Genomic DNA, 24,367 nt, shown 5'->3' with positions numbered 1-24,367 from the left:
AGGCGTTAAGGAAGGGACCCGCTAAGGGACCTCGGAATAGGGTGGTAAGGGATTACCGGCACCGGTGCCCTTACCAGTGCCGGTAATCCCTTACCACCTACCGCGTAATGAGGCCCATTGTGTTGCAAGCGGTCTTTTTTGGTGCATACATAAGAATTTTGGTTTTTCCCAAATTTATACTTAGATGATTATTTTGTATGTATTGGACAGGACAGTTAGTAAATTTTGAAGACCTATGAGGCTTTTGAAACAATCTGCATACAACAATGCTGCTCTGGACCTACCATCCAATATTGCTGCATGTGTTAACTGATTCTTAAAAACCTCTTTGATATCATGAATAAAGAAGCTGAACAGAGCAGATGCCATTATACACCCTTGTTTCAGCCCCCTAGAAGTTTTAATTAGTGGCGATAGTAGTCCTTCTCCATTCACAGGCCGATTCATGGAATAATTAGCGCGGTACAAGTGGGCAAAAACGTGCGAATCGCAGTGGAATTGCGAAAATCGCAGTGCAAGTGTGAAAATCGCACGAAAAGCAGCGCACATCGATTCATGGAAGGGCGTGCGCGAAAAAACCATCTCATGTGCGCTAAAAAAGTGCGCGGCGCACGTTGGCGCACAGGCCACAGCGAAAATCGCACATAGCGCGGCGCACACAAAAAAGTAGGCGGAACACGGGGCGTAACACTCGGAATGGGGAACAACTTGCCAAAATGTGGGCGTCACGGGGGAAGTACAGGGTGCAAGTGCGCGGAACGCCCACACGCTCGCCTACAACACGTATTCATGGAATCGAATAGGGCATAACAGCGCACGGTCAAACCAGCGCACAGGCACAAACACGACCGCCACAAGAAAGCAGGCGGTAGCATCCCTGCGCCTGTAAAAAATGTGCGCCAAAAGGTGCGCCAACAAATAGCACCTATATACAGCTATGATGAATGTCTGTGGCCCTCCAGGACAAATGACGTGCAAAGGGGTACCCACAAACAGGGACACACGCTGACTGAAAAATAACATGTGCGTGTATTTCGGGGTGCGCGGGAAGTTTCACACGCGAATTGGCTGGATACGTGGATTCCAGGGGTGCGCGGGAAGTTTCACACGTGATTTGGCTGGGTACGTGGATTTCAGGGGTGCGCGGGAAGTTCCACACGCGATTTGGCCAGGCACGTGGATTTCAGGGGTGCGCGGGAAGTTCAACACGCGATTTGGCTGGGTACATGGATTTCAGGGGTGCGCGCGAAGTTCCACACGCGATTTGGCCGGGTACATGGATTTCAGGGGTGCGCGGGAAGTTCAACACGCGATTTGGCTGGGTACATGGATTTCAGGGGTGCGCGCGAAGTTTCACACGCGATTTGGCTGGTTACGTGGATTCCAGGGGTGCGCGGGAAGTTTCACACGCGATTTGGCTGAGTACGTGTATTTCGGTGGTGCGGGGGAATGCTACACGTGATTTGGCCATGTGGGTCCCCCCAGGTGTTCCCTCTACAGCCTCCACGGCCCCTGCAGACAGCTCACACCACAGGGTACTACCCTGCACCCCTGCTCATGTCCCACAGGCAACCCATCCACCATGGCCATGCCCACCAGCCAACCCACATGTCACCTTGCACCACTGATCACCAACACATGTCTCCCACCACCCCCACCCCCCACGGGCAGCCTCCACCAGGCCCCCACTCATGTCTCCCACCACCCCCACCCCCCAGCTACCAGGGGCAGCCTCCACCAGGCCCCCACTCATGTCCCCTATCACCCCCACCCCCCAGCAGTGCAGGGGCACCCTCCACCAGTCCCCCACCCATGTCTCCCACCACCCCCACCCCCCAGCCACCAGGGGCAGCCTCTACCAGGCCCCCACTCATGTCTCCCACCACCCCCACCCCCCAGCCACCAGGGGCAGCCTCCACCAGGCCCCCACTCATGTCTCCCACCACCCCCACCCCCCGCAGTGCAGGGGCAGCCTCCACCAGGCCCCCACTCATGTCTCCCACCACCCCCACCCCCCAGCCACCAGGGGCAGCCTCCACCAGGCCCCCACTCATGTCCCCTATTACCCCCACCCCCCTGCAGTGCAAGGGAAGCCTCCACCAGGCCCCCACTCATGTCTCCCACCACCCCCCAGCAGTGCAGGGGCAGCCTCCACCAGGCCCCCACTCATGTCACCCACCACCCCACCCCCCAGCCACCAGGGGCAGCCTCCACCAGGCCCCCACTCATGTCTCCCACCACCCCCACCCCCCAGCCACCAGGGGCACCCTCCACCAGGCCCCCACCCATGTCTCCCACCCCCCCACCCCCCATCCACCAGGGGCAGCCTCCACCAGGCCCCCACTCATGTCCCCTATTACCCCCACCCCCCCGCAGTGCAGGGGCAGCATCCACCAGGCCCCCACTCATGTCTCCCACCACCCCCTACCCCCCAGCCACCAGGGGCAGCCTCCACCAGGCCCCCACTCATGTCTCCCACCACCCCCACCCCCCAGCCACCAGGGGCAGCCTCCGCCAGGCCCCCACTCATGTCTCCTACCACCCCCACCCCCCCAGCAGTGCAGGGGCAGCCTCCACCAGGCCCCCACTCATGTCACCCACCACCCCCACCCCCCAGCCACCAGGGGCAGCCTCCACCAGGCCCCCACTCATGTCCCCTATTACCCCCACCCCCCCGCAGTGCAGGGGCAGCCTCCACCAGGCCCCCACTCATGTCTCCCACCACCCCCACCCCCCAGCAGTGCAGGGGCAGCCTCCACCAGGCCCCCACTCATGTCACCCACCACCCCCACCCCCCAGCCATCAGTGGCAGCCTCCACCAGGCCCCCACTCATGTCTCCCACCACCCCCACCCCCCAGCCACCAGGGGCAACCTCCACCAGGCCCCCACCCATGTCTCCCACCACCCCCTACCCCCCAGCAGTCAGGGGCAGGCTCCACCAGGCCCCCACTCATGTCTCCCACCACCCCCACCCCAGCCACCAGGGGCAGCCTCCACCAGGCCCCCACTCATGTCCCCTATTACACCCATCCCCCCGCAGTGCAGGGGCAGCCTCCACCAGGCCCCCACTCATGTCTCCCACCACCCCCTATCCCCCAGCAGTCAGGGGCAGCTTCCACCAGGCCCCCACCCATGTCTACCACCACCCCCACCCCCCAGCCGTGCAATTTGCCTGGGTACGTGTACTTCGGGGTGCGTGTGAAGTTCCACACGCGATTGTACGTGTACTTCGGGGTGTGCGTGAACTTCCACACGCGATTTGCCTGGGTACGTGTACTTCGGGGTGCGCGTGAACTTCCACACACGATTGTACGTGTACTTCGGGGTGCGCGTGAACTTCCACACGCGATTTGCCTGGGTACGTATACTACGGGGTGCGCGTGCACTTCCACACGCGATTGTACGTGTACTTCGGGGTGCACGTGAACTTCCACATGCGATTTGCCTGGGTACCTGTACTTCGGGGTGCGCGTGAACTTCCACACGCGATTTGCCTGGGTACGTGTACTTCGGGGTGCGCGTGAACTTCCACACGCGAGTGGGTCACATGTATTCCAGGGGTGGGCGGGAATATTTACCCGCGACTGTGCCTGTGAGAGCGTGCTATGTGTATTCCTGGTGTGGGCGGGAAGATTCACACGTTCGCCTACGACATGCCGAAAAAGGGTCCAATCCTGACACACGTACGCCAGCATGAAGCAGGCGTACGTTGACCCGCGCAGCATAAAAGTGCGTGCAAACCACAAACAAGCTCATACGCCAGGATGAATATACCATTCCTAGCAGCAGTGGCCGTGGGTTACCAAAGGAGGAGGAGGAGGATAGTGAGGGCCCGAATTTTCACTCCCAGAACCAGCCTTTTTGGGATGCCTGATGACCAGGTGTATGGGAGGTACAGGTTTCCCCCACACATAATACTGAACCTGGTCAGTGAGTGAGAGGATGACCTTACATCACCCACCCTGTGCTCCCAAGCACTCAGCCCCCTGGAGAAGGTCCTCAATGTACTGCACTTCTTGGCCACAGGATCATTTCAGCGGACAAGTGCCATAGTGGGTGGGGTGTCACAGGCCACGCAGTCACGCTGCCTACACCAGGTCTTGAACATCATCACTGCAGGCCCATCAGTCCGTAGGCACATATACCTGCCCAGGACACCTGCAGAAAGGCAGGCTGCCACCCTCGATTTCTACGGTGTGGCACAATTTCCAAAAGTGCTAGGTGCCATTGACTGACCCCATGTGGCACTACGTCCCCCCAGGGCATCTGAGCACATCTATAGAAACCACAAGCACTGGCATTCCATCAACGTGCAGGTAGTATGTAATGCTAAGGGAATCATTACCACAGTATATGCCAACTATCCAGGGTCCACCCACGACAGCTTCATTTACCGAATGTCTACCCTAAGCCGGGACCTAGAAGCTGGCCGGCATGGTGATACATGGCTGCTTGGTGAGTATGAATGCCACTGCATATGCATGCATGTCAGATGCAAACTTATGTCACTACCCCACTAATGATACCTATCACCTCCTCACCAGGGGACAGTGCCTACCCTCTGAGCACTCACATGATGACGCCAATTCGGAACCCCATCATGCCTCCAGAGGTAAGATACAACACAGCCCATATTGCAACACGGGGCATAGTGGAGCGCACATTCGGAGTGCTCAAGTCACGCTTTCGCTCCCTTGACTGGTCTGGCGGGCAGCTGTTATATGCCCCCCCAGTAGTGTGCAGGTTCATAGTGGCAGCATGTGTCCTGCACAATGTTGCAACACGTCGGGGCCTGGCCGTGGACATGGTGGTGCCCGCACATCCCCAACCACATGCACGCCCGCTGCGCATGGGAGGGGAGAGGACACGGGGTGAGGCAGCCCGTACGCAGCTGGTGGCTAATTACTTCACATAGAAATCACACCCCAGTGGAGTGCACACAGGCCTGGTACATACCATCTGATAAGCAATGATGACTCGACCTGACAATTAAGACGAACAAAGGGACTGTCAACTGTCAGAACCATAGCAGCCTGAGATTGTTCATGTGGAAGTGTCACAATGTGTGCATCCCTACCTACACAAACACCACCAATGCAGTGTCATGAAAAGACACTTCCATGCTGCAGAAATGAATACTCACTTGCAAAATACTACATGAAAACAGTGCCATGTCACCCACCCCCTCCACGGCACGGTCACACAACACATCATGGCATGTCATGCAATGTGAGAGGGAAGAAATTAATCCCCACAACATGCCCCAAGTGTCAGCAGCTACAGTGTCCCTAATGGAAACCTGTCCACACATGAAATGCTCACAGTAATGCAGGACCTACAGCCCACATTACCAAATACTTACCAAGAATACCAATCACCTACACAACCTCCAACCTACCTTAAACATGACATTACAGACTTAAAAATTAGCTAGCCTCACCACCTGATGATGACAGCCCTCCGAACACTTGCAAGTATACGGTGTTAGCGCCACGCAAGAGTGTAGGTGCACTGCTTACAACATGAACTCCAGTTCCAAGGTGGACCGCATTGTGAAGACATGAGGAATGGACCTGCAAATATGGAGGATGAGATGGATGCAGAGGCACATATCAATACACCACGCAGTGTACAATACAACAACAATATGCACTATGAATGTATACACAGTATTGACTACAGACTGCCCACACAGCTCATGGGAGTCCAATGTCACCATGTACGTCAATGTCACTTGGGCACACCCTTTGCAAGCCCATGGAAACGGGAAGCAGGAGGGGTGTGTGTGACAAAAACCCAAGCATCTGAACCAAATCCATGACAAGCCTGCATGTGCCCAGCCACAATGCAGCGTATGCCCACGGGAGCCACACAAGGCAACACACTGTCCCAAAAAAAAAAAATCAAAAATGGCCATTAATGGACCCGGGGGGTTGGGGAGGCCACCCAGGAGGTCCGAGGACAGGGTGCACACCAAAACCCACCTGTGTGGATCTTGTGAAAAAAAAACACCTCCATGGGCTCATGGCCTACACGGCTACCCTATTGTGGGAGTATCACTGCTGTCGCTATTCTCACCCTGTGCAGCTGCATCCGGAGGTGGTGGCACTGTGGGAGGCAGCCCACGCAAAGCCCTAGTCTGTTCCTCCATGGCTGTAAGCATGCGGGTGTGGTAGGTCTCGTTCTGGAGGATGAGTGTGCGGCGGTCCCCATGCAACAACTCACGGGATGCCCGGACCTCTGCCCTAGTTGCCTGCATCTCATTTGAGAGCGTGCGGGTGAGACGCTCCAGCTGCTGTTCTGTCCTTCGGTTTGTTGAAGCCTCAAGCTCAACAAGAGTCGTCCTGAGGTGAAGGAGTTCCAGCCTCAGGGCTTCCCTGTGGCCCTGGGACTCTATGGAGATGGCTTCCTGCAGAGTCGCCAGTGCCGCCCGCCTGTCCCTGTCGGACGCCAACATGTCCTCCCTGTGTGACTGGCAGATGGAGTCGGTTGCCTGCTGTAGTCGCTCCATCAGCCTTTCGGGGGGGACAATGGAAGTGGCCACCCTATCCATGGCCTGAGCCATCATCTCTGATGATGCTGCCTGTTGGGTTGCCATACCGTAAATGGATTGCTCCCATGCGGTATTGCCAGGTGGCGTACGGCCACCACGTCGGCGGGCACCACATCTGTCTGGGGCAAGGCGAACTGCGCCTTGCTGTGCCGGCACTGCCTGAGGCTGCAGGACTGCATTCCCCCTCTGATCTGCTGGCCCAGGAACAGGATCAGATGTCGCGGAATGTGACCCTGCATCCGTAACCACCAAAGGCGTACCTGCCAACACTGACATCCCCATTGAGGGTTCTAACCCTGGTGCAGGTGGGTCGGACAGAACAGAATCCCTCCCAGGAACACTCACCTGCGACGGCACGTAGGTCTCATCATCCGAATCAACACCTGAGTACAGCTCGGGGGAGGTGCAGCTGGAGACACCCCTTGAGAGCACGACCTGCAGCAGTTGTGGGTTCTCACCCACCACCACACCACGTCCCTCACTGGTGGTCGGTCGGCCCTCAGACCCCTCCTGGGTCTGCACCATCTCCACAACCCCAGCAGTATCAGGTGCGTATTCCCCTGCAAAGTCATAAAAGAAAACAAATGGAATGAGGGAAACACCCGCGCGCTTCACGTCACAGACGCGCTCATGCGCTAAGGGCCTTTGGTCCAATGAAATCGCATATGCGTGCTGACGTGCATACGCGCTTAGGGCCTTTCCTCGATTTACACGCAGACGTGCAGGATTTTCACGTGCCAAATCACTCCGTATCAAGCTGGCAACGCGTAAGCACACGGAAGACCACGCTCCTGCCCAGAAGGCCGAACTACTGCCCCCCAGAGCCCCGAGCACGCTCCCACCTGCCATCTGCTCCTGCCTGACTGCCTGCTGCCCACGTGCCCTGCCATTTGCTGCCTGCACATCAGCCAGGGGTGCTGTTGCTGTGACCACCCCTGCTGGAACCGAAGACTCCCGGCTGGGATTACATCGCTCCACAGCCCAGCCCCAGGACCCAGTTGCCCACCCACTCCTGCCTCTGGGGTTGTCATGTCGGGGCAAACACCATCTGAGACCACTGACAACCCCCGGCCAGAGAGGCAGAGGGGCACCAGCTTCAATGCCACCAAAGTTGGTGTCCTGGTGGAGCAAGTCCTGGGGCAGTATGATGCCCTCTTTGGAAGTTCCCGTGCCGACAAGGAAGGACGGACTCGGATCTGGACTGACATCGTGACTGCCATCAACGCGGAGGGGGTGGCAGTCCGTGACTTCCAACATGTCAAGAAGCGCTGGGAGGACTTCAGGTCCAGGACTCTGAACAAGGCCCAGCGCCTCTTGAAGGCAGCGGATGCCAAGGGGCGCCGGGGCCACTTGTCGGAAGAACAGATGAGGGTCCTGGAACGCATATCCCCAGCGCTCCACGTCCAGGTCCTTGAGAGGCTGACCCGTCTGGAGTCGAGCGGTAAGTGTACATGCATCCTGATTGTGAGCTGTGCGTGTGGTGATTTTTCAGTAGTGTGCAGGTTGCACATCTGTTTGTATGGGGTCGAGTATGGGTGGGGGTGTACAGGGCCGTGGGGCTACCACATGCGAGGGCTGTAATGTGTGAGACATGGATGGTGCTTGTGTGTGTAGGCTTGCATGCCAAATGCAGTTGTGTGGGCACATATGTTTGGATGAATGTGTATGTAAGTAGACATGTCCGTGATGTCACGCATGTATGTTGTTTTCAGCTGCATGTATCAGCACTGTGTACATGTGCATGTGTGTGTATTTGACAAGGGTGCAAGAGTGATGCAACATGGATGCATGTGACAGCGGTATGTGGAAGCCTGATGGGCAGATGTTACATGGATGCCCATCTGAACACTGCGACACTTGGCAGAGGTGTACACATGCATGCAAGTGTGGTGGTGTGTGTACATGTGTGGTGCACTTCCTGTGTTGCATGTGATGTCTGGCTCACCTTTGCCTGCTCATGCTGTTGTATGTGTATGGATGGTGCTGGCAGTTGCGATATGGCTGTGGGTTGAAATGTTGCGATATGGCTCATGTGTGCGAGTTGAAATGACATGTGTGTTGGGGATTGTGATGGGGTAATAGGGGACATGAGTGGGGGTCTGGTGGAGGCTGCTGCCCCTGACTACTGGGGGGTGGGGGTGGTGGGAGACATGGGTGGGGGCCTGGTGGAGGGTGCCCCTGACTGCTGGGGGGTAGGGGGTGGTGGGAGACATGAGTGGGGGCCTGGTGGAGGCTGCCTCTGGTGGCTGGGGGGGTGGGGGTGCAGGAGGACATGGGTGGGGGCCTGGTGGAGGGTGCCCCTGACTGCTGGGGGGTAGGGGGTGGTGGGAGACATGGGTGGGGGCCTGGTGGAGGCTGCCCCTGGTGACTGGGGGGTGGGGGTGCAGGGGGACATGGGTGGGGGCCTGGTGGAGGGTGCCCCTGCACTGCTGGGGGGTGGGGGTGCAGGGGGACATGAGTGGGGGCCTGGTGGAGGCTGCCCCTGACTGCTGTGGGGTAGGGGGTGGTGGGAGACATGGGTGGGGGCCTGGTGGAGGGTGCCCCTGGTGGCTGTGGGATGGGGGTGGTGGGAGACATGGGTGGGGGCCTGGTGGAGGCTGCCCCTGCACTGCGGGGGGTGGGGGTAATATGGGACATGAGTGGGGGCCTGGTGGAGGCTGCCCCTGGTGGCTGGGGGGGTGGGGGTGCAGGGGGACATGGGTGGGGGCCTGGTGGAGGCTGCCCCTGGTGGCTGTGGGGGTGGGGGTGCAGGGGGACATGGGTGGGGGCCTGGTGGAGGGTGCCCCTGCACTGCTGGGGGGTGGGGGTGCAGGGGGACATGAGTGGGGGCCTGGTGGAGGCTGCCCCTGACTGCTGAGGGGTAGGGGGTGGTGGGAGACATGGGTGGGGGCCTGGTGGAGGGTGCCCCTGGTGGCTGTGGGATGGGGGTGGTGGGAGACATGGGTGGGTGCCTGGTGGAGGCTGCCCCTGCACTGCGGGGGGTGGGGGTAATAGGGGACATGAGTGGGGGCCTGGTGGATACTGCCCCTGGTGGCTGGGGGGGTGGGGGTGCAGGGGGACATGGGTGGGGGCCTGGTGGAGGCTGCCCCTGGTGGCTGGGGGGTGGGGGTGCAGGGGTACATGAGTTGGACATGAGTGGGGGCCTGCTGGCAGGTGCCCCACAGTGCTGGGGGGTGGGGGTGCAGGGATACATGAATTGGACATGAGTGGGGGCCTGCTGGCAGGTGCACCACAGTGCTGGGGGTGGGGGTGCAGGGGGACATGAGTGGGGGCCTGCTGAGAGGTGCCCCACAGTGCTGGGGGGTGTGGGTGCAGGGGTACATGAGTTGGACATGAGTGGGGGCCTGCTGGCAGGTGCCCCACAGTGCTGGGGGGTGGGGGTGCAGGGGTACATGAGTTGGACATGATGGGGGCCTGCTGGCAGGTGCCCCAAAGTGCTGGGGGTGGGGGTGCAGGGGTACATGAGTTGGACATGAGTGGGGGCCTGCTGGCAGGTGCCCCACAGTGCTGGGGGGGTGGGGGTGGTGGCAGACATGAGTGGGGGCCTGGTGGAGGCTGCCCCTGACTGCTGTGGGGTAGGGGGTGGTGGGAGACATGGGTGGGGGCCTGGTGGAGGGTGCCCCTGGTGGCTGGGTGGTGGGGGTAATAGGGGAAATGAGTGGGGGCCTGGTGGAGGCTGCCCCTGCACTGCGGGGGGGTGGGGGTAATAGGGGACGTGAGTGGGGACCTGGTGGAGGGTGCCCCTGGTGGCTGTGGGATGGGGGTGGTGGGAGACATGAGTGGGGGCCTGGTGGAGGCTGCCCCTGCACTGCTGGGGGGTGGGGGTGCAGGGGGACATGAGTGGGGGCCTGGTGGAGACTGCCCCTGACTGCTGGGGGATGGGGGTGGTGGGAGACATGGGTGGGGGCCTGGTGGAGGATGCCCCTGACTGCTGGGGGTAGGGGGTGGTGGGAGACATGAGTGGGGGCCTGGTGGAGGGTGCCCCTGCACTGCGGGGGGTGGGGGTAATAGGGGACATGAGTGGGGGCTTGGTGGAGGCTGCCCCTGCTGGCTGGGGGGTGGGGGTGGTGGGAGACATGAGTGGGGGCCTGGTGGAGGCTGCCCCTGACTGCTGGGGGGTACGGGGTGGTGGGAGACATGGGTGGGGCATGGTGGAGGGTGCCCCTGGTGGCTGGGGGGTGGGGGTGGTGGGAGGCATATTGGGGGCCTGGTGGAGGGTGCCCCTGGTGGCTGTGGGATGGGGGTGGTGGGAGAAATGAGTGGGGGCCTGGTGGAGGCTGCCCCTGCACTGCTGGGGGGTGGGGGTGCAGGGGGACATGAGTGGGGGCCTGGTGGAGGCTGCCCCTGACTGCTGGGGGATGGGGGTGGTGGGAGACATGGGTGGTGGCCTGGTGGAGGATGCCCCTTACTGCTGGGGGGTAGGGGGTGGTGGGAGACATGAGTGGGGGCCTGGTGGAGGGTGCCACTGCACTGCGGGGGGTGGGGGTAATAGGGGACATGAGTGGGGGCTTGGTGGAGGCTGCCCCTGGTGGCTGGGGGGTGGGGGTGGTGGGAGACATGAGTGGGGGCCTGGTGGAGGCTGTCCCTGACTGCTGGGGGGTACGGGGTGGTGGGAGACATGGGTGGGGCCTAGTGGAGGGTGCCCCTGGTGGCTGGGGGTGGGGGTGGTGGGAGACATATTGGGGGCCTGGTGGAGGCTGCCCCTGCACTGCGGGGGGTGGGGGTAATAGGGGACATGAGTGGGGGCCTGGTGGAGGCTGTCCCTGACTGCTGGGGGGTACGGGGTGGTGGGAGACATGGGTGGGGCCTAGTGGAGGGTGCCCCTGGTGGCTGGGGGTGGGGGTGGTGGGAGACATATTGGGGGCCTGGTGGAGGCTGCCCCTGCACTGCGGGGGGTGGGGGTAATAGGGGACATGAGTGGGGGCTTGGTGGAGGCTGCCCCTGGTGGCTGGGGGGTGGGGGTGGTGGGAGACATGAGTGGGGGCCTGGTGGAGGCTGCCCCTGCACTGCTGGGGGGTGGGGGTGGTGGGAGACATGCATTGTTGATCAGTGGTGCAAGGTGACATGTGGGTTGGCTGGGGGGCATGCCCATGGTGGATGGGCTGCCTGCGGGACATGGACAGGGGTGCAGGGTAGTCCCCCGTGGTGTGGGCTGCCTGCAGGGGCCGTGGAGGTTGTAGAGCGAACACCTGGGAGGACCCACACAGCCAATTCACGTGTAGTACTCCCCAGAACCCCTGAAATACACGTACCCTGCTGAAATCGCGTGTGGAACTTCAAGCGCACCCCTGCAATACACGTACCCTGCTGAAATCGCGTGTGGAACTTCCCGCGCACCCCTGGAATACATGTACCCTGCTCGCACGAGGCCAATCGCGCGTGGAACTTCCCGCGCACCCCTGAAATACACGTACCCAGCTGAATTTGCGAGTGATACTTCCCGCGCACCCCCGATGCACACGTACACAGGACAATCGCGTGTGAAACTTCCCGCGAACCACTGAAATACAGGGTCCCCGCTTGGCGTTTGCTGTTTGCCAGCCCTGTGAACTGGTCCAGGGCTAGCGCAGCCCTTTGCGATTATTTTGGGATTTTGAGGGCTTTTCCTTGCGCGAGGGCGTTCTTGGGGGCGTAACTGGCGCTGCTGCAGGGTCGCTGCACCACGCTGTGCCACAGCTGGTTTTGGATGCGAAAATCCATGAATACGCTGTGCGCGGAAATCGATTTTAGCGCACGCGGCTGGCGCAGACATTCGCACGGGCATGCTGTGCGCCAGTCGCGTGCGCCACTTTTGTGCGATTTTCTATGAATTATCCTGTCAGTCTTATCTGTATAGAGATTTCTGAGTGTAGTGCAAAGATGATGTCTTTTAATGTTTCTGGACATTTTGCTATTGACAATTTAGCCATTAATAAAGACTGTGATATTGAATCAAAGGCAGCATTGAAGTCAACAAATGCCAAATATATTGGCTGTTTGCTAGCTCATGCTTGACTCTTGATTGCACTTATACATGTTAGATTGATGGAAGCGCCCATACCGAGCACAAACCCAGTTTGATTAGGGTCACATTTTTGACAAGCTTTTGTCCACGAATGAAACTCCTTGAGAACTATTCTTGCAAAAATCTTGCCCGGTGCATCTAACAATGCAATTGGCCTACAATTACTGGGTTTTGATCTATCACCCTTTTTAAAAATGGGCACCACTATCGAATTCGGCCAGGAATTAGGTAAACTTATGTTAATTACAATGGTTCTGAAGATTTTATCAAGGATGTTTACCCAAAGTGGTGGATTTGCTTTGAACATGAAATTACTTAGGCCATCCGGGCCTGCTGCTTTGGATCTACTTGAGCGCTTTATCAGGTCTTATATGAGTGTGGGGGAAAACTCCAAGTCCCATGTACTGGCTTCAAGAAACTCATAAATTGATTCAGCAAAGCCTGTATCACTGTAGAGTTCTGAAAAATTGTGTATCCATTGCCATTCCATGACACCATTAATCTGACAAAAGTTCTGTTTATCATTTTGGGCATCATTTAATAGTGACCATATTTCCACAGTGCTTTTATTTTCCAGAGTGTGCAACATACGTTCACTATCGGCTTGAAACATTAGCGCAGCACTTTCTCGAGTCAATTTTTGAATTCAGTTTTGGATCTTCTGATAGCTTGAGATTGGTCTTTGATTCGAATCGAGTCGAAATGCTCTTTTTTCCCTTCTCAACTCAGTTTTACAATGTTTCACTACTGGGTTAAATTGATGTTTATGGAAAAATGCATTCCGATCATTTTTGCTAAATAAAGTTCTGTATTTATTCATAACGATAGCATAAGATAAGTTACTATTCTTTGCTTGCATTTTTAGATCATTTTCCAGCATATGTAAGTTCTTATCCGACCACCTAAATCGTGTCTTTGCATTGTTGACAATTACATCTTGCTAGTAATGGTGGTTGGCTGTTGTAGTTCCCATGACCATGTCATGGTGAGCAGGTGATGGTCACTGTTTTTTTGCTGTACGATCTTGAACTGGTTGACTAGATTAAATAATTTTCCATCCATGTAAATATAATCAATGATGTTACCCATCAGTCCACGATACCACGTGTTCTGCGGGGGCACATCTCCTGGAAGTAATCCATTCCCCAATCTAAAGTTCCTGTCTGCCATAAAAGTGATCCATCTCTCAGCCTGCTTGGATCTTGTATTTTTTTGGTTAGAGATACAATTTAGATTGATGTCTCCTACAAGTATGGTAGCCGAGATGTCTTTTGAAGCCAGTATCAGATCCAGACGTTGTGTGAGTGCGCCATAGAATGCATCATCTGTAATACCCGCTGGATTTCTGTATATATTGATTAATGCAAAGATTGAGTGTGTAATTTGATCTTTACCATTAATAGGAAATTGTTTGGTGCAGCCCATGGATCAATAGTCATACCACTGCTCTTCTTGACTGCTACTAGTAACCCTGACGTTGGTTCACCTTTAGACGCTTTGACTGCTGGCAACAATATAACATCATGATTGTTCCAGATGGGAATATTTATCAGTCAAGTTTCCTGTAGAGCTACTATGTCATATTCCTCAATGCAGTTTCCTTTCTTCATCAGAAGATGGGAATGTCCATGAGTGTCCCATGAGGCAAGGCTGATGTTCTGTGTAAGGGCGCTGATTGTTATGCTCTTGTATTGTACATAGTCTCTGGTGCTTGCTTCTGTTGATATATTTGAGTTACATACTTGGTGCTCGGAGTTGTTTGTTGTTCTAATTGTCCTTTGGCATGAGGATCTTGTGCAATAATGAATCCTAACTGAATATGTCCATCTTGGCTTTCCACAATGCATTCAACACTACTCTTGATGGTATCCATAGACGTACTATCGAAAGATCTTCATCTCTCAAAAATTCTATCTGGTCAATATCTGATGTTGATATATCTTCTAGTTCTGGAATGTCTCCGAAAATGTTTAGTACGCTATTCCGGCACAGGTCAAATTTTAAATATGGAGCTGCACGACATTTCATTATTAGTGAGTATCTTTTTTCTGTGATCTTGGATGTAAGTTCTTTATTAGTTGCTCTGTTTGAATTGTTCGATGTTTTTTGCAGGTTGAGTTGATCCCTGCAACTCAGTGCCTGTGTGCCAACCTCTTTGCAAAACATTGGGTTAGTCTAGTCATCATGAGCACTTTTGGTTTGTCTGGACACATTATTAGTTACACTTGCTGTTTGACTTTTGTGGAGAGTTGTCTCTGGTGCATTCATAAGGTCATTCTTTTTAAAGTACGCATCCAAACAAAACTTTGATAGTTTTTCTGTTTGTTTGTTTGTTTATTTAATATAGCGCAGGTAGCCGGGCGCAAACATTACAAGGATACTTGAGAACTTAGTTACAGTGACAAGCAAAATAATGCGTGTATGTTCTTGAGACAAGTCTCTTGTAACTTGTGTTAAGACATGTTGGTTTAGTCCTTTGGTGGAAGGGGGGGGGGTGATTCCAATCTGCCTCTCCCCAGCAATGAGGCGAGCAGGTTGGAGACACTGTTCATTTTGTAGAGTCCTCAGTGTATGTATTCAGTAATCTGTTGCTTTTCTCCAGTACTGTGTATTTTAGGTAGAGTAGCACCTGTGTCAATATTGAATTGTGAGTGCATTGTTGGGATCTCATTTGCTCGTTGGGCATTCATGCATGCATCAAGTGCTTTTCTGATGTATTGTCTCTGCTGGTCAAGTTGTGCACCATTATCACTAACAAGTGACTCTTTCGATTTTATTGGCACATATTCGACTGATTGCTGCCCTTTACGATTTCTGGATTATTTACACTGTTTAACGAACTCATGCCGCTATGTAATGATTTGTCTTCAATCGTGCACACTGATGGAGAAATATCTCTGTTGGCTTTGTTCAGCAGTAAATTCAGGGCATTGCTTTCATTTGCTCTTTGCATACTAAACTATTTACCTCTTTTCTAATGTCTTGTCTGTGCTGCTCATGGAAAGCATCATCAGGGGCTCCTTTCATTCCTTTTACTCTGTTAAACTGGTTTTCAGCAATTTTGTTCTCCTTTGGGACTTCTGTCTGGTTTCTTTTGGCTGGCAATGTGGTTCCATTGGTCTCCATATCAGTAGCAACGTGACGTTTGTTTATTGCTTCAAGTAGTTCATTCAAGGGGACGTGCGTTAGCGTGTGATTACCTTGAAGTGAGTCATGGCTGTTATCGCTGCTCTTTTCATGCTGATCTTGAGCTGCCTCCAGTTGTTTAACTTTTGTACCTTGTGTTTTGTTTTTCAGGGTTCTTTGCTTTTTTTCTGGTCTTAGCTTTCGCACTTTGGCAATCTGTTTCAGTTCGAGATGTTGTTTTTTTTTTGCTTTTGGAAAAGATATCGAAGTGTTCATCATTAGTTGGTATCTGAATTTGATCCAATATAGTCTCCTGCGAACTTAGATCTATGCTAATCCATGAGTTATTTTATCCCGACTCATGTCCCTCGCAGGGATCTATTGCGATCTCTTCAGCTCCAATAGGTAAAATCACTTGTTCAATGAAAGGAACTGCTGGTGAAGGTACTTCCAGATATCGTTTACAAGTATCTGCCATATTAAGAGTAGAGATATTAAAACGTTGTCCTCCATTATGAGCCACATGCTCATTTTTCGCTGCTATGTCATTAGCAAACCACTCAGAAATACGTTAAATTAATTCGGATTGTTTCGATATTTTCATCTCTAGTCATTCAAATAGCTTAAAGAGACTTGTTATTGTCATATTAACTGCCGATAAGGTAATTTCAAGCATGGAAGGTTGCACTGGTGATCTTATTGTGTGAGGCTCAGCTCAAGGGGCTATGTTTCTGCCTGAAGTCGGGTGCACATAGGGTATAGCTGAAGTCCCTGAGGCTATGGAGCTGTTTGCACTTGGCGGCGTTGGAATTACTAGAAAGATCATAGTTGCCGGAATGCATTGAAATATCCGGTATTACATAACTAGTATCCGGGCTTTCATTCACCACCCCATGAATGGGAGTGTCTGCCGGGGGTAAGCGGGGAGGATCCCAGGTTGTGCCTAGTAATGTGTCATCCGAGACAACTAATCCCTTGTCAGCATTTGTTTCTATGTTAAGTACTTGCGGTAGTGACGTAAGATTACTTGAGAGCTCGTCAGTATGTTGATTCTTGTACGAGGAATTTTCTGCAGTGCCTAGTGCTGGCTGAAATGTATCAGGGAAAAAATGTTGAATGTCGCATGTCGGGGTGGTTGAAGAGCAGCGTGCTGCAGGTGTTAAAGTGATAGCGTTTCGAGAAATTCACGTAGCACTGCCTCCCTTTAGTGCTCCCCCCTCCCCTATTCTGCCGTGAGAGTAAATCAGCAGGCATGTCTGATTTAAGAGGGTACAGATGCTGCAGCATAATATCAGACACTTTTGCAAGTAATAGTACATTATCATATTAAAAAAAAACGTAACTTACTAATACAATGGCAATGAGTGAATATACACGTACACAAAGCAATCCGTTACCATGAATCTTGGTAGTCCCGAGGGCGGACTGGACTGGAAAAAAGAAACTGGACACACGAGCACACGACGCTGCAGTGAAGTGCCAAAGTGGTCTTTCCGGTCCTTGCGTTGGTGTGCGCGCGTTCCAAATTTCTGAAAAAAACGCCAAAAAAGGGGGCATGGCCAAAGTAGATAAGGCAAAAGACACCTCTCCACTGGGCTGCAAGGTAAATCCAAAATAAAGCGCTCAGAGAAGACTGGAGAAGTCACCTGTGGCAAAGTGGTGCTTTCCAGTCCTTGCCTCGGTGCGCGCCTCCAGCTGCTTTCTCTAAGTAGGCCCACACCCGAGAAATGTGGGTCATGGTATCAGTGAGTAAGCCTCCTCATCATTCCAAAAGCTTGCAACACATTCTTTTGACCACTCTACCTTCTCTGCATTAGTGGAAGCAATATGCTCAGACACTGCCCTATCCTCCTCCACTTGAGATACCACCCCCTCTTTAACTGCCACCTCCTTATCTACAGCCTGTATCTGCTCAAGCCATTTTCTGTTTGAGCCTCATGCTAACTACCTCCTCCCAAACTTCCCTTTGATCCACCCCATTCACTTCTATGTCTTCTCCTATACTCCTTAGCAATTTCCATCTCTACTGCCTACTCTTTTAACTCAGACTCTAATTCCTACATCACATACTTAGCCACCTTCTCTATCATTGTCTGACAGGAACTGCCGTCTTAACCTCATCCACCTGCTGTCTTGTGAATGCACCGGACACTGCGGTTGCCTCCTCTGCTATCACCACCAGATGGTCCACGACCATACTTTCCTCTTCAGCCACCAATGTTTCAGCCAACAGATTTCCTACAGCCTGCATCATGACCTGTACTAAATATGACACCCAATGTTGCTGTACAGGCAGTGGCATTCAACTTAAACACAGACAAAAAACCACCCCACACCCATTCCACCAGTACCTTTGCCTATATTCATCTGACGTGACCACCATCAACTCATTCAACTTCTACACCCTATCAGGATACATTTACCCGAGGGTGAATATGCTGGACAGCTACTTCTCATTCTGATTCCTCATCCAACACCCTCTACTCTTCATAAGCAAAGATGTCAATAGTTCTTATGGTAGCCTCCTCTTGTTGTACAATGTCATGCTGAATCTACTCAATTAAAAACAATAACATGAAGCTTATAAACACAAGAAGAACGTCAAGCTATGATGACAAACGAGTTTGTAATTAAAGGAACACCTGTAAAGACTGGCTAAACTGAGGATACTCAAAGATAAACTAAAGTGGAATCATGGAAGGCCAAATAAGGATGAAGAAGGATTACAAAAAAAGGAGCAGTACAAAATGTTTGAAAAACATGGAGTCATACAACAAAGCCTCCTACGCCCAAACAAAACTCTTCTCCATCCAATTGTGGATCACAGTTGCTAACCCCACTTTAACCGTCAATAAACTTCCTCAGAGGTGCGTGGAGTGGGCTGGCCCTTTTTCAAAAGCCCCAAACTTCATTGTTGGATGTTCAGATGGCTGGTTGTTTGATCATCATTATCCATGAAATGTTCTTGGTCGGATTGGTGGCCTCCTACTATCAGGAGACTAGACCTCTGGCTTAAGCCTCACACAGAGGTTTGAGCAGCAGCAAAAGACAGCAGGGAACCACTGCACTACATGACATCTTAACAAGCATGTGAAGAGTCTATGGGTCTAATTATCTGGATGACCAATTAGAACTAGTAAACGCTGCTAGTCCGCATCCCTGAATGGGCTAGAGGTTAGCTCTCAGTCATACTGTTTGCCCTCAAAGTCTGGTAGACTTGATTCCAGAAACAATGCAGGGGCTCTTCCCTTTATTAATAAGACTCCCTACAAATCTCAACGCTGCAACAACTATTACATAACTGGTTCAAAGTGTGCTATGTTCAGGTATTATTATTTAACCTTGAACCAAGTTCCTGCATTTTGTATCAATTTCCTTGCCAGACATTATTTTTCCATCAGTAAAATGAATGGACTAATCCAGCTGTGATGTGCTTTGCTCTACATACGGCACAGCTAACTCGCTGGTTAATCACTTATCTTCTTTCCGAAGGCTATGCAAACATCCCCTGGCCCTTTAATGTTCTGGGGTCGATTAAGATGTGTGCCTCTCTCCATATTTGCTGTCTAATAAGGTGATATTTTTTCAGAAGCAGCTTCTGTCTGATCATTTAATAGTAACCCACCTGTTTTTGGAGAAAAGGCCTCTAAAATAGGAATTTGAACTTGGCAATGTAGGCGTATTGTTTTTGGCAATCTTTCGCAAAGTCAGACACATGCATTTTCAGTTGTGCACGCTTGAACAATACGAGTGTTCTGAACCGCACGACAGAAGAAATAGTTTTGGTCTTTGATAACCAAGAAGTACATTTGATGCCGGCCCCACATTTTACACTGAGCTGTTCCCCCTGGGAGGCAAGTGCCTCTGGCAAAGGGAGGACTGTTATCTGCATCATATGCCAGTGAATGGGCACAGTATGCCTAGGCGCGCGGAACAAGGCTCTGTTTGTTCCCGTCGAGGACTGTGAAACGCGCCCTGGGGTTCGCGTCTCACATATGGGAGTTAAGGACCATCCGAATATGCGAATTTAAGTGTGCAGTGCAGACCACGAGCTTGGCATTCGGGCAATACGTTGCGTGCTTTCCATTGCGCCAATCCCGTAGCTCCCGCGATTAATACAAAAAGACCTTTTGCAGGTTGCATAGCCTCCTCCCTGTGTAGTATGCAACATTAATTCAAAAGTAGTATCCTCATTCTATTTGCGGGCCAGAAACTTTAATTTTAGAAGCGGCACAAAACCTCGCTAAAGAAAGAGAAAAAAAAGGGTGTCTAGTTGCCAGCACTATTCTGTAACTAGAGCCAGAACTCACCTCCACTTCAGAGGACGATCAGGGCCATGCAACCTAATAGCCATGTGAATCTATAACAAAAAAAAAAAAGCCCGCTGATTTCACTGATTGAGAACCATGAAAGCATTCCACCTGTATTGCTGGCAGATGCCGTGTAAATGTCACACAGACTACTGGCTCATGCACGAGGCATTACATAAACGGCTGCACATCTGCCGGTAAATACACAGCAAACAAGAATGCGTCCCAGCGCCAAACATCTGCAGCGTCTGGGCCACATCTCTGCTCATAAACCAGGCCATGTTTCCTGCTAATCATTAGCAGAGTTATTGATTTTAGATGTGTATCACACAGCTATAATTTTGTCAGAGCATAGACCACATAAGTTGTTCTTTTTTCTGGTTGTTTCATTTCGTCTTATTCCAAAAGTCTGTATATTGACGAGCAGGACAGAAATGATAATTGACATCATCTGTGGGAAATATTTCATAAAACAACAGGCCCAGATGCAGGATTAAAGCCATGTGGTAGTAAAATACCACACCGAAAAAAGTCCAGCTCCGTGATTTCTTGCGAAAACAGATGTGCCATTACTGCACCCTGCTTGTTTTTCAATGCTTTTCACTCCAAATAATTCCCTTTCTTTTCACAGTTTCGCTGGGGAGAGTTCATAAATGGGTTGCAGATGCCGGCCTGCACTTCAAAATCCGATTCTATTACAATCCTGAAGTATAAATAAATGAAACATTTTTGAAAACTTGAATTGAAATGTGCTAAAGGTATTATAGGTTCAAGACAAATATTTATCCTTGGCCTTAATATGGCAACTTCAGGCAGGGAAAGCAGACCGGCTGCATAGTGCAGACCGTTTCATGGGAATGTATGACTCAAAGGGGGTTTTGTACGAAGACCCCATGCTCCGGGCAGCGCTGCCTCAGCACCACGAACCTGCGCCGCTCCAGGTTGGTTTCACAGCCGCACAAATCGATCCGGCTCCTTAAGAAGAAATCACTTGACCCCCGTCGGTGAAATAAGAGGGGCTGCTCCTGTCCCACCGGTGGGAGTCTCTTTAAAGTCGGGCTTGTGAAACAATCAGCCTCTGTGTCAAGAATACGATACAATGAACTGACAGCAGCGATCTTTTAAAGAGACGTCACCCAGGAGAATGATTGAACGTCAAGCGGCCAGCCCCTCAATTCGAATGTGCGAATCTATAGGCAATGCAATTATAAGTATACGTTTTATACGGCACAACTTTTTTTTTGTACTCGGATGTATTGGCTAAATATGCAACACTGTTTCTGGGTACGGGGATATACAGAGCTCTGCTCACTAAAGAACAAGAAGAGATTAGTGTAACGACCTACCATAGGATCGCCCTTAGCTCATCTCATAAAAAATAATTCTGTGGCTGAATGCAGGTTGCCTGGGACGTTTACAGGTTGCCTACTGTAAGGGATTTGTGGGTCAGGGCATGTGCCAACTGCGACCTTTTCCACCTGAATGGCACAATTTAGATACGCTTGTCCACCTGAATGGCGCAATTAATATGTGCTTCTACAAATGTCTCATTCGAACGTCTGGGGCCAGATTACAGAAACGTTGCACCTGTGCAAGTACAAACTTGCACGGTATTAGCAAAAGGGCAAAGTTGGCCCTATTTCTAAAAACACTGGGACATATCAGAAAACCATGGCACTATGACAGATGCATTTTTGGCATGTTAGAAAGACCAGGGCAAACATTGCCCTAGTGCAAAAAAGTAACATTTTCACTGCATTTTTGCACCAAGGCAAAGTTTGTACTAGTGCTAATACAGAATGGTATTATCACTAGGGCAAACTTTGCGCTTGTGTAAAAATGAATCAAAAATGTATCTTTTTTGCACTAGGGCAATTTTTGCCCTGGTGCATATAACATGCTAAACTGCACTAGTCATGGTGCAGTAGTTTTCTAATATGTCCCAGTGTTTTTAGAAATAGGTAAAACTTTGCCCTAGTGCTAATACTGTGCACCTTTGCACATGCACTGGTGCAACGTTTCTGTAATCTGGCCCCTGGGTGTTTACACGAGTTAAACAAAGGTAAATGAAGCACTTATTAGGCAGCCTTCACTCCTGGTCTAGTAAATTGGCCACTCTCCCTAGTTAACATTGCTAAACTGGGTCAAGCAATACCGTCCTAGAGAAAAAAGGACAAAAAGGACCCATTACGGACAAAGGCAAAACAAGTGCAAAAATATGCACGTTAAACAATATAAAAATCTAATAACTAAAAATCACTAAAATGGAGGAATCTAACTATGGGGATTCGCAATAGACATGCGTTCAACTGATTTATAGCGTTAGGCGTTAATTTATTCTAGGGGGCATTGGAGTCCGTTAGTGAAATGTTGCGGTATTATAATTACTGCTATTTTTTACCAAATATCTGATTGTGCATTGGAAAGTGCATATGGTAATTACAGCTTGCAGAGTAATGATATGATATGATATAGCATTTATAACGCGCCTATACACAAGTGTTTCAAGTTGCGACGCAGAAAGGGAGGGGGAACAGAGGTAGGACAGAGACAGCGATCTTACTAGGCCAAGTGTCATTCAGATCACGCAAGTCCAGAGGAAGGGGGAAGAGGAAAAGTATGGAGTGGGAAGGGGGTGGGGACAGTGCAGTAGAAGGGGTAATATAATAAATAACAATAAGAGAAGCAGGGACACCTGGTGGCAAGTGCAAAGGTAAGTGCTGACATCAGATGTCAAGTGCTAGCGGAGGACTGTGGGGATACAGAAAACAGTCCCCAATTGCAGGGTTGGCCGGGGAGGCAGTGCAAGTTTGTAGCTGGTGGGGGAGGAGACCTGGGCCCAAGATCAGAGAGTGGCCAGGTTACCAGTGCAGATTCAGCCAGGAATTCATCAGGGGAGAGGAGGAGAGAACGCAGAAACAAAGAGGAAGATTTTGAGGTGCTTCCGGAACTGGAGATGGTTCTCCCCAATTTATAGGGAGGCAGGGAGGCTGTTCTGGAGGGAGGCCCCAGCAGAAGAGAGAGATCTACCACCAACTCGTTTCTTGGAGAAGTGACTCAGCCTGAGGGAGTTGGAGGCGGATGAGTGAAGAGCTCGAGAGGGAAGATATTTAGGAAGAGAGAGTTGAAGGTATTGAGGCCCCAGGCCTCAGAAGGCCTTTTGGAAAATGCAGAGGGTTTTTAACTTAATCCTCGCAGTTGCTAGGAGCCAGTGCCGAGATTTCAGTCCTGGAGAGATAGGATCATTGGGCTTGCGGCAAAGGACAAGTCTTGCAGTCCTGTTCTGGATGAGTTGCAGAGGGTGGAGAGTAGAGGCAGGTAGATTTAGAATGAGGCTGTTGCAATAATCCAGCCTAGGGAGAACCAGAGCTGGAGACAATGAGCTTCTGGGGGAAGAAGAGGAAAGGAAGAATATCTCTGAGGAGGTGCAGCTGGTAGTGTGACTTCTTAAAGACATCAGAGATGTGAGGAGAAAAGGAGAGTGTGGAGTTGAAGATGACCCCAAGGTTTTTAGCTTTGCAGGTAGGAGCAGGAAGAGGGCTAAGAGAGGCCTACCAGAGAGTGACAGGAAAGGAGGGAGCCGGTGTGCAGATGAGGGAATCTCAGTCTTACTGGTATTAAGGCAGAGGTCATTGGTGGCACCCCACTCCTGCATAGCAGACAGACAGTCAGAGATGAGAGACAGAGAAGAGGTGGCCGAAGTAAGCCTGAAAATGAGCTGAGTGTCATCGCATAGCACTGAAAGTTGAGGTAGAGAGCGGCAATGCGGTGGGCAAGAAGTGCCAGGTATTGGTTGAACAGCCAGGGAGAGAAGTTAGACCCCTGGGGACACCACATGTAGAGATAAAGATAGAGGAGAGGAAGGATCCAAGTATGAGATGGGCAAGTCGATCAGAGAGGAAAGAAGTCAGCCACGCCAGGGCCTGACCAGTGATACCCAGGTTATCATGGAGATGGTTCAGCAGGATGGCATGGTTGACCGTGTCAAAGGCAGAAGAGAGATCAAGTAGGATGAGGAAATAGGAGGTGTTGGACTCTAGGTTTGAGACAGGTCTTCACGGCTGTTCAGGAGAGCAGTTTCCATGCTTCTGGAAGCTCTGAAGCCAGACTGGTGGTCATGAAGACAGCCAACAGATTCAGTGTGAAGATTAAGCTGGCAGATGGCCAGATTTTCCAGGAGTTTGCCAAGGAAGGGAGTGATGGAGATTGGGCGATAGTTTGCTGGGCAGGAGGAGTCAGCAGAGGGTTTCTTAAGAAGAGGGTGGACAAAGGAGTGCTTATGGGTCTATGGGAAGACTCCAGTGGCAGAGGAATGGTTTCAGAAATTGGCAAGGGCAGGAGCCAGGGAGTCAATGTGGTCCTTGATGGTTTTG

The sequence above is a fragment of the Ambystoma mexicanum genome, chromosome 4q (genome assembly GCF_040938575.1).
Source record: "Ambystoma mexicanum isolate Mex_15411 chromosome 4q, UKY_AmexF1_1, whole genome shotgun sequence".
NCBI classification, from domain to species: domain Eukaryota; kingdom Metazoa; phylum Chordata; class Amphibia; order Caudata; family Ambystomatidae; genus Ambystoma; species Ambystoma mexicanum.
The sequence above is the reverse complement of the archived record's forward strand: the minus strand, read 5'-3'. Positions refer to the sequence as shown.